Source organism: Podarcis melisellensis (genome assembly GCF_964234715.1).
Source record: "Podarcis melisellensis genome assembly, chromosome: 2".
In the NCBI taxonomy this organism is placed as follows: Eukaryota; Metazoa; Chordata; class Lepidosauria; order Squamata; family Lacertidae; genus Podarcis; species Podarcis melisellensis.
Genome location: NC_138529.1, coordinates 23132635 through 23142783, shown reverse-complemented (window position 1 = coordinate 23142783; position 10149 = coordinate 23132635).

Here is a 10149-nt window from a genome sequence, read left to right as displayed (position 1 = left end):
CAACTTAACAGTGTCTGTGTGTCTGTGATGAGAATCGTTAAGTTTGAGTTCTTCACATGCAAGTGGAGAAACAAGTTAAAAAACAAAAACAGAGCAAACAAAAAAACACTCCCCAACAAAAATCATTGTCTGCTCCACATCTCTTTATTGTATTTTTGAAAGCTTGATTTGATCCATTACTTCCGAAAGGCCATTTCTTGTGTATTGCTCTTGCTGCCAGTATTATACAAGGTGGTATTGCATGCTCTACTCCAGGCATAGGCAAACTCGGCCCTCCAGATGTTTTGGGACTACAACTCCCATCATCCCTGGGGGAAGTAACCTGATATTGAGATATATATATATATATATATATATATACATGGGTACGCTGGGAGCACACCATTGGCTTTGTTGGGTCAAACCATGCTGCAGGATTGCTGCTGATGTCCAGAGAGAATCTTCGTATCCCTAGTAGACAGTCTTTATCTGAGCTTGATGATAAATTCCTCCTGGCTGGTATTTTTTCTGTCTTTCTGTAAGCAAATTCACTTCGGAGTTCAGAGAGAAAACAAATCCTAATAACACCTTTTCTGGGATACTGATAAAAGCTAATGTATAGTTTGAGGAGAAAGGAACAAGGAGGCTTTGTTTTTCTCACTTGTATATAGCATGGAGAAATTCAACCAAACATACAGAGGAAGAACTTCCTCAGTACTAGACAGCACATGTGACCTCAGTGAAGTCCTTACCACTCTGCTTGGTTGCTAAGCAACACCTCCACTTTGGCCTGGCTCACTTTAACACTAACAGAATTAACTCTTAAATTACAAACTGAATGAACCCTGCTGTAGCACTTCCAACGCTTAGTCTTGGATACTGTGAACATGTTATCCGCTCACATTGTTTGCAACATCTACCTGACACGAGGGGACTTAGAAATCTACCTCAAAGAGAAGCAGACATTTGTCCATCAAGCTCATTTTCCCCTAGCTCTCCATCACCTCAGAGGCCGTTCCTGTCACCTGCTATCTGATGCTTTTAGCTAAAGATGGTAAGATATAACCTGGGGGTTACTGCATGCAAACTACTCCTGAGCTGTGGTCCCATTCCTGTAGGCTTGCCCTCACATTTTTATACTGCTTTGTTTTAGGCCAGGTCTAGAGGGTGGTCCTTGGAAAAGCGAGGCCAGAAGCCTAGGAGTTGTCATGTAGGGGGGAAATCTGATCACCATGTCTGACATAAACCTGGTACCGCAAATGACATTTCCATGGGGAAGTCCTCATGTCATTGCTTTAAAAAGTGCCCAAGGCCAGAAATGTCCCCCAATGGATCTATTTAGAATCATAGAATCATAGAGTTGGAAGAGACCACAAGGGCTATCGAGTCCAACCCCCTGCCAAGCAGGAAACACCATCAGAGCACTCCTGACATATGGTTGTCAAGCCTCTGCTTAAAGACCTCCAAAGAAGGAGACTCCACCACACTCCTTGGCAGCAAATTCCACTGTCGAACAGCTCTTACTGTCAGGAAGTTCTTCCTAATGTTTAGGTGGAATCTTCCTTCTTGTAGTTTGGATCCATTGCTCCGTGTCCGCTTCTCTGGAGCAGCAGAAAACAACCTTTCTCCCTCCTCTATGTGACATCCTTTTATATATTTGAACATGGCTATCATATCACCCCTTAACCTCATCTTCTATTTAATACTCATCCAATTATCAGGAGTGCTCTGATGGTGTTTCCTGCTTGGCAGGGGGTTGGACTCGATGACCCTTGTGGTCTCTTCCAACTCTATAATTCTATTCTATGATTCTATTCTATGATTCTATTCTATTCTAGCTTCTGATAGCTATCAGGCACAATTTCTCTCTCCAGCCATATCATAGGTGGTCATCATCTTTGCATCTGGGCTGATGGAAGTTGGAGCCAAACAGGTATTTGGTAAGTCACAGGTTTTTCATACCTGTGCAAAAACATTACTATTATACGACAGGGCAAAAATGGTGAAAGTGCTTTGGATGAGCAGAGGATTGTATTCTCTTCATTCCCTCCTAAACTGAATTTATATATTTCAGTTGAATCCCCTTTTAATTTTCCCTTCTCTAAACAAAATGGCCCTATTTCTTAAGCTTTTAATTGAATAAAAGAGTGGTGATGTTTACCACTGTCCCTCCACTTGTTGTTGGTGTTGCTGTTTTTGCTGTGTACTCCTGTGAGCGGCCCAAGGAAATTGTATTTGAATGTTGGGTATAAATAATCATGATCATGATCATAAACACAATAATAACGCAAGCAAATCTATGCAAAAAGAGCCTTCTGTCTTAATTTGTGTGTTTTTTTATGGTTAGGGTTTTTTTTAGGGAAACTTTTGTGGAAAGTAGGTGGTTTGAAATTGATCAAAACCAGCTTGGAGCTCAGAAGAGCCTCAGAAGCGGTTTCCCATGTGGCATGAAGGTCTCCTCTTTGATGAAACGGGTTCAAAGCTCACAGGTGTATTGGAGCCATTTCCTAGGGGCCAAGGTCCCTTCAGACTCCCCTAAAAAATATTTGAGGGGGCTGCCTCCCATTGATGTGCATTGGTGTGCATGTCTGTGTGCGCACGCCACATCCTGCGATCATTTAGGTGGGGTAGGGCTTACCTGGCCCCCCTCAATATTTTATTCAAGTTGGCACTCCTGCACAGGTGTGAAGTGGTCCTTTGGACCATATATTGTGTGGAACAGATCACGAGAAGCCATTAAAAATTATTATTTTGAAGAATGTCACAGATTCTATATCCAGGTGGAGCTGAGGAAGACTTGAAACCCTGGATTGTAAAAGGCAGCTTCCTATATTCCTTATGGTACATACTCTGTCTCCTTGCTAATGTATATAATCACTTCCATGGGATACAATTGATGCTCTGTGCAATTATAAAAATGAGTAGAAACAAATGTGGCCAGTATCCAAAACACTGAAAAGGGCGGAAGAATGCTGAAAACAAAGAAGGGAAAATGTCTCTGTGTGTGTAGACAAATCTGGGGACAACACAACACACACACACATGCTCAAGAGAAAAATAACGGCATTGCAAGTGTTTTCAAGCTACGCAACGTAACTTTTGCTGTGGGAAAAGGGGCCCGAAAAGAAGCAGCACAACTGATCTGGTTCCATCTTTTGCAAGTCAATAGCAACAACAAAAAAAGGTCACTGTTTCTAACTGCGTGGTCTGCATTTCAGAAACTTTCTTCCGTGGGAAAAAATGTATCAATGACTAGGGGTGACTCAGTCCTCTCACCACAACGAGCCTGTACTTAAGTGTGATTATAGAAAGCTGTGCTGCGAAGGAAATACCCCGTCGTTTAAGGCCCAACGGTGGGGACATCCTTTCTCCCTCAGACTGATGTCATGGTGGTTTCTGCGGCAGAGGATATTTTCAACCGAGGCCAAGCCAATCAGGCTCTGCTTGGAAGTATTTTTCCCATGCATGTGATTGGTTGTTACTCTAGAACTGGTGGTGGGTAATGGCGACAGGGACGTGGGGTGGGGTTAGAAGCCGCAGAAATGATTGCCCGTTGCATGGTTTTAGTAAGCTCTCGACACTGGGCAGATCCCTGATGCGCTCATTAAGAGACATGTTTCCTGCTTGGCAGGGGGTTGGACTCGATGACCCTTGTGATCTCTTCCAACTCTATGATTCTATGATTCTAAGAACCCATTCTAATTTCTAATGGCCCATTTGTAACACATCAAGCACAGATTACAGTCTAATGGAGAGGTGGGGAACTTTTCTTTTCCCGGCTTCAGGTCCGCATCCCCTTCTTTGAAGGGCCACATGGCAGTAGGATATGGGGCCAGAGGCAAAGTTGGCAGAGCAATGGGTGCAAATTTTACTTTTGTTCGACGGGCTAGGACTCAGCTACATTAATAATAAAAAAATGCATTTTAAATGCGTTATTACACCATGACACCAAATGGCACTGTAGAGTTCTGTCTTTCGGCAACGTGAAATTCCCCGTTATAAGGTTTTCCTGAAACGCCTTTGTGATGTGTCTAGATTAGCCTTTCGTAACCTGTGGGTCCCCAGATGTTGTTGAACTACAACTCCCATCACCCCTAGCTATCAAGGCCAGAGCTCAGGGGTGATGGGAGTTGTAGTCCAACAACATCTGGGGACCCACAGGTTGAGAACCGCTGCTCTAGATCCAGCCCTAGTTTCTACAACACACACACACACACACACACACACACACACCAAACAAACCCCTGATTGGAGGTTGATCCAGGCTAAACCAAACCCCATTATGAAAAATCATAGCATTCTCATCAATCGCACACCTTGGATGAGTAATTATCATTACATCTTTATCACAAAAACTACTACTCCTAACAGCTTATCTACTAATAACCACCTCCATATTCCTAACTCTTATCATCTCCACAGCAAAAACCACTAAAGACTTAGGAATAATGTGGACAACCTCTCCAACACTTACCACTACCGCAATAATTACCCTAATTTCACTGCCCCCCCCCCCGCTAACAGGCTTCATACCAAAATGATTAATCCTAAAAGAATTAACAGCCAACCACCTCACCCCATTAGCAACTATACTCACCCTAACCTCTCTACTCAGCTTAATATTTTATATAAGCCTAACATATGTTACAACATTAACTATCTTCCCTAACATAACCACCAGCACAATAAAATGATGATTTAAACCAGCTAAACCAACCAATCCAACCCCAACAATAATAGTTACACCCCTCCTCATCCCTCTCACACCATTAATTTATGCCTAGAAACTTTTCCTAATGTTACTAACATTCAAACCAGAGGCCTTCAAAGCCCTAGAGGTCTAAAACACCTAGCTTCTGATAAGACCTATTCTAATATACATCTTCTGAATGCAACGCAAGCACTTTAATTAAGCTAAGGACTATCTAGATGGGCAGGCCTCAATCCTGCGAAATTTTAGTTAACAGCTAAAAACCCAACCCAGCAAATTTCCATCCACCCCTCCCCCCGTTAGAAAAAAAAATGGAGGAAGCCCCAGAACCTTTATAGTACTTCTCCAAATTTGCATTTTGGCGTGTAAACACCACGAAGCTTCCTCCTATTCGGATAGGAGAGGGAATCAAACCCCCACGTGGGGGTCTACAGCCACCCCCCTGACCATTCAACCACCCTACCTGTGTCCTTAATTCGTTGGCTATTTTCAACTAACCATAAAGATATCGGCACCCTATATCTCCTATTTGGTGGCTGGGCTGGTATGGTCGGCACAGCACTTAGCCTTCTAATTCGAACATAATTCAGTCAGTTAAGGCACACTTCTTGGGGACGACCAGGTGTACAATGTTATTGTAACAGCTCATGCCTTCATTATAACCTTTTTCTTTGTTATACCTGTTTTAATTGGCGGATTCGGAAACTGATTGGTCCCTTTGATAATTGGTGCTTCTCATATAGCATTTCCACAAATAAATAACATGAGCTTTTGACCACTCTCCCCCCCCCCACTTACACCTACTCCTCTCATCCTCAGGTATTGAAGCTGGCTGAACTGTATACCCCCCATTAGCCGGATATTTCTGATTTGATCCCAGAATATACCACATTTCCTTAAGACGTCCCTATTTTCAACTGAGAAATATTGGAGGGCATGGAGTTATGCAACCCCCTGAGCCAAGTAGATACTATTATTATTATTATTATTATTATTATTATTATTATTATTATTATTATTATTACAGTGTTACCTTGGTTTTCGAACAGAATGCGTTCCAGGCACTGGCGGAGGAAGGTGGGTGCAGTGGGTGCGGTCTGCCCTGGGTGTCATCCCTGAGGGGGGTGACATCACTGCCCCGCCCCTCTGGGATGTTCACCCCACCCCCGTGGGCAGCTAGCCTCATCCCCGGGTGCATAGCATGTGCACCACTCCGGGTGCCAGAGCAGCTAGCTCCGCCTCTGGTTCCAGGAGTCTGTTTGATTGACTGCTTCTGATTGGCTGCAGGAACACTCGTTCTTGAAAAGCGGAACACTCACTTCCAGGTTTCGATCGTTCAGGAGCCAATTTGTTCGGGATCCAAGGTGTTCGGCTTCCAAGGTACAGTGGTGTCTCGGATTACATACACTTCAGGTTACATACACTTCAGTTTACAGACTCCGCTAACCCAGAAATAGTACCTCGGGTTAAGATCTTTGCTTCAGGATGAGAACAGAAATCGTGCTCCGGTGGTGCAGCAGCAGCGGGAGGCCCCATTAGCTAAAGTGGTGCTTCAGGTTAAGAACAGTTTCAGGTTAAGAATGGACCTCCGGAACGATTAAAGTTCTTAACCAGAGGTACCACTGTACTACGCCTTCTTTTCAAGCAATCAGCAATAAATTATCTCCAGACACTGTTGCAGAGTTAGGTCTATATAGGGCCTGCAAAAGAGTATCTTCTCCTCCTTCATCTAGCATGTGGAAGTTTGCGGTGGCTTGTAATTAGCACATCACATATGGAGACAAATGGTGTGTGTGTATACACACACACACATATATATCTGAAAGGTTTCACAGCAGATTTCAGAAATACATATCACAACACGAGCACACAAACCCATATATCTTGCCACTGATTTTTTTTTTTTTGAATGAACCACTAACAGCTCAACTTAATTTGTTTCTTTGTAGAAGAAGATCTTTCAACCTCCTGTGTGTGTGATGCCTTCTGCAGATTAGGACTGTTGTGCGCCTGCTTTGGGGGAATTTGTTCCATCTCCCTGCCATCCTCTTCCCTCCCTCCACTGATAAGACATCTGTAAACACTCTCTGAAACTCTTAACAGAGCCTTCTCTGTATGTTGCTTTGAAGGAGATCTGCATGAAGACCTCTGTACCAATTTGAAAATATCTTGCAAACTGATAAAGAAGTGAAGATACAGCCCAGCATCCGCTGTGTAATAAGGATTAGGAAACCCAAGGATGTTTGCTAGGCTTGGAGATTGACTTGAAATAGATGGGAGTCTGGGATTCAATCAGAACTAATCTGATTCCTTCTGATGGTGGAATCCGCCTGCACCCTCCCCAAACACATATCCATAATAAATATTCAGCCCTTCAAATCAAAATTGAGTAGTTTTAATTTTAACAGCAGTTTGGAGTATTTAAACTACCCTCTCTTCATTAAGACATCAGATGGCTTAGTGGAAACATCTGCCGGCATAATGTAACTAGAGGATCAATGATGGAATTCTCTGAGATATGTTGGGTGGGGTGGCCCAAATTTGAATTTTGGCTAGGAATACTATCACCAAATTCCTATTAGCATTTCCAAAGGACATCAGATATCTATAGGTGCCCCTGTGTAGGTGATTAGTCGATTCAACAAAACCCCAAAGGCTCTGATTTGATTTGACTGATGATAAAATGGACCATATTATCCATTGTAGCTAATTGTATTCATGGATATCAAGCATACTTTAACTAATGGGGGAGAAAAAGAGTGAGCCTGGTCAAAGCTTATTTGAAGAAATGGCATGTTTTAAAAGCTGACACGACTTAAAACAGAATCATATAAGTTCCTTGCTAAACCACTTTCAGGATATATTAGGTATAACAATAGTTTTCTACATGAAAATGGCTTTGAAAAAATCTCCAAAGAAAAGTATTTTAAAAGAAAAGGGTTTTTTTTTTTTTGGTGCGCATTAAATTGGATGTGAATTTGACAGATTTCAAAGACTGTCAAAATAACGAATTTACATCATAAATGTGCAGGCTTCCTTTTTAAAGGCTCTTCAACAACTCAGGAAGGCATTTAATGGTGAGCGAGTTCAAAGTGTCACGGACTCCCACTGGTATAAAAAGAAGGCAATACCTACGATAGTCTCTCTGTTTCAGATAATGTATCTGTCTCCTTTTCAAGTTAATAAACTGCACTCCTGTCAAATTGCAGATAAATGAAAGCGACCAAGACATTGTTTTCCCCACATATTGCTAAGAAAGATATCTCCCAATATTTCTGAACTACCAGTATGCTAAAGAGAACTTAAAATGAATCTACCCTGCAGTTATTTTACAGCATCAAAGACAATGAAATTTCCACAGAGGCACTTTCTGAAGTTTTAAAAGCTTTATTTCTGATAGCTGCTCATTAAGAAGCTTCCAAGGCTTTTTTATTGTTTCAAAGGCAGTCATCTAAATTTTTAATCATTCAACAGTGCTATATGGTCACGATGTTACATTCTCTATCTTGCGCAGGGAGGTTTTTTGGGGGGGCGGCGGCGTTATTTTGTCTTTTCAAAAACCTACATGCTAATGTCAACATAATGTTCCTCCTGAATAATAGCTAAGCACAGAGCTTCAGCTAAAAAAAAAGATGATTGAGAAAGGCCGCCGTTTTCGAGCAAAGGGTCAAAAGGTCCACATGTATTAGAAAATTAATAACCTTAATGCTTAGGGCACGACCCTTCCTTGTGCAAGGTAGTAGTGCCTGCATGTGGCGAGAATTGTGGTTCCACCTAGCGCAGTGCTGTAAACACAATCTGTCAGCAGCCCTTGGGGGCTCAGACAGGAGGACAGGAGTTAATTCTTTCCTCCCCCTCCTCTCCTCTAGGGGGCAGCACACAAACAGGTTCATGCACTAGCAGGGTAGGGGTGGTGTCCCTGTGCCTCCCTCCCCACTCCCCACAGAGGTGCACACCATGCTTTTAGAGCACTTTCGAAGCACACAGCCCTGCAAATAATTCTGGTCGCTGTAGTTTGTTAAGCGTTGATGGGAATTGCAACTCTGGGAGGGTGAACTGCAGCGGCCCAGAATTCTTTGAGGGAAAGAATGCACCTTGAATGGGCTTTAAAGGTATACAGTGGTACCTCAGGTTAAGTACTGAATTCATTCCGGAGGTTTGTTCTTAACCTGAAACTGTTCTTAACCTGAAGCACCACTTTAGCTAATGGGGCCTCTTGCTGCCGTGCGATTTCTGTTCTCCTCCTGAAGCAAAGTTCTTAACCCAAGGTACTATTTCTGGGTTAGCGGAGTCTGTAACCTAAAGCGTATGTAACCTGAAGCACCTGTAACCTGAAGCGTATGTAACCCGAGGTACCACTGTACTGTTTGCAGGCTTTTGGTGCCTTCTGTCAGGTTGGATAATTTGTACACCTAGCCCAGACCTGTCTAATGTTCCAGGGTCTAAGGCAGTGGATGTGTTTGTCACCTGCTGCTCTTGGATACTTTTGACTAGAGATGCAAAGCAAGGGCTCTCAAACTGAGCTAGGGAACCCAACCCCCGTCCCACAAAAAAGGGAGTGGTGGGAAGAGAGACGAGAAGCATGCACAAAATGCCCATTCCTTTGGGCACTGGTTCTGTGCACATGCAATGTTGTGGCAACTGTGGATCGAGAAACAAGGCTCTGCTAAGCCCTGTTGTGACCCCTTTGCACAAAAGTGCAGCATCTTGGCGCAAGGAAGGACCATGACTTCAGCATATATGAAACATCTTTCTTAAGTGCCCAGAGCATATTGCATGCATTAACTGTCTATTCTGTATATAAGTTTAAGGAATATGTGAAAAACCATGGGTAGGCAAACTAAGGCCCGGGGGCCAGATCCGGCCCAATCGCCTTCTAAATCTGGCCCGCGGACAGTCCAGGAATCAGCGTGTTTTTACATGAGTAGAATGTGCCCTTCTATTTAAAATGCATCTCTGGGTTATTTGTGGGGCATAGGAATTCATTCATCCCCACCCCAAAAAAATATAGTCTGGCCCCCCACAAGGTCTGAGGGACAGTGAACCGGCCCTCTGCTGAAAAAGTTTGCTGACCCCTGGCCTAAACAAACCACTCACTATCTGTAATCAATAAAGCTGTGGCCAAAATTATGCCAATAACCTAAAATTAAATTCCGTGTCATGTGTGTAATTATTTTTTGGGGTAGCTCCTGGGGGCCTTCACACACAAGGAGGGCTGTGCTAGAAGGAAGGGAGCTGTGGACGGCCTTACATGCTGTACCCAGAGCCAGGATACTTGGGAAGCAGCATAACTGTCATGGTGGAATTACAGATGGTTTAGCTTTGCTTCTGCCCTCTTTCCCACACAGCGATGTCTCTTTGAAGGACAGGCTGGGTTTCCTTCTCAGCCACAATGACTGTTGATTCTCACATTCATGCACCAAGGGGGCCGGGGGTAGGAGGGATTGTGCTACAAACCT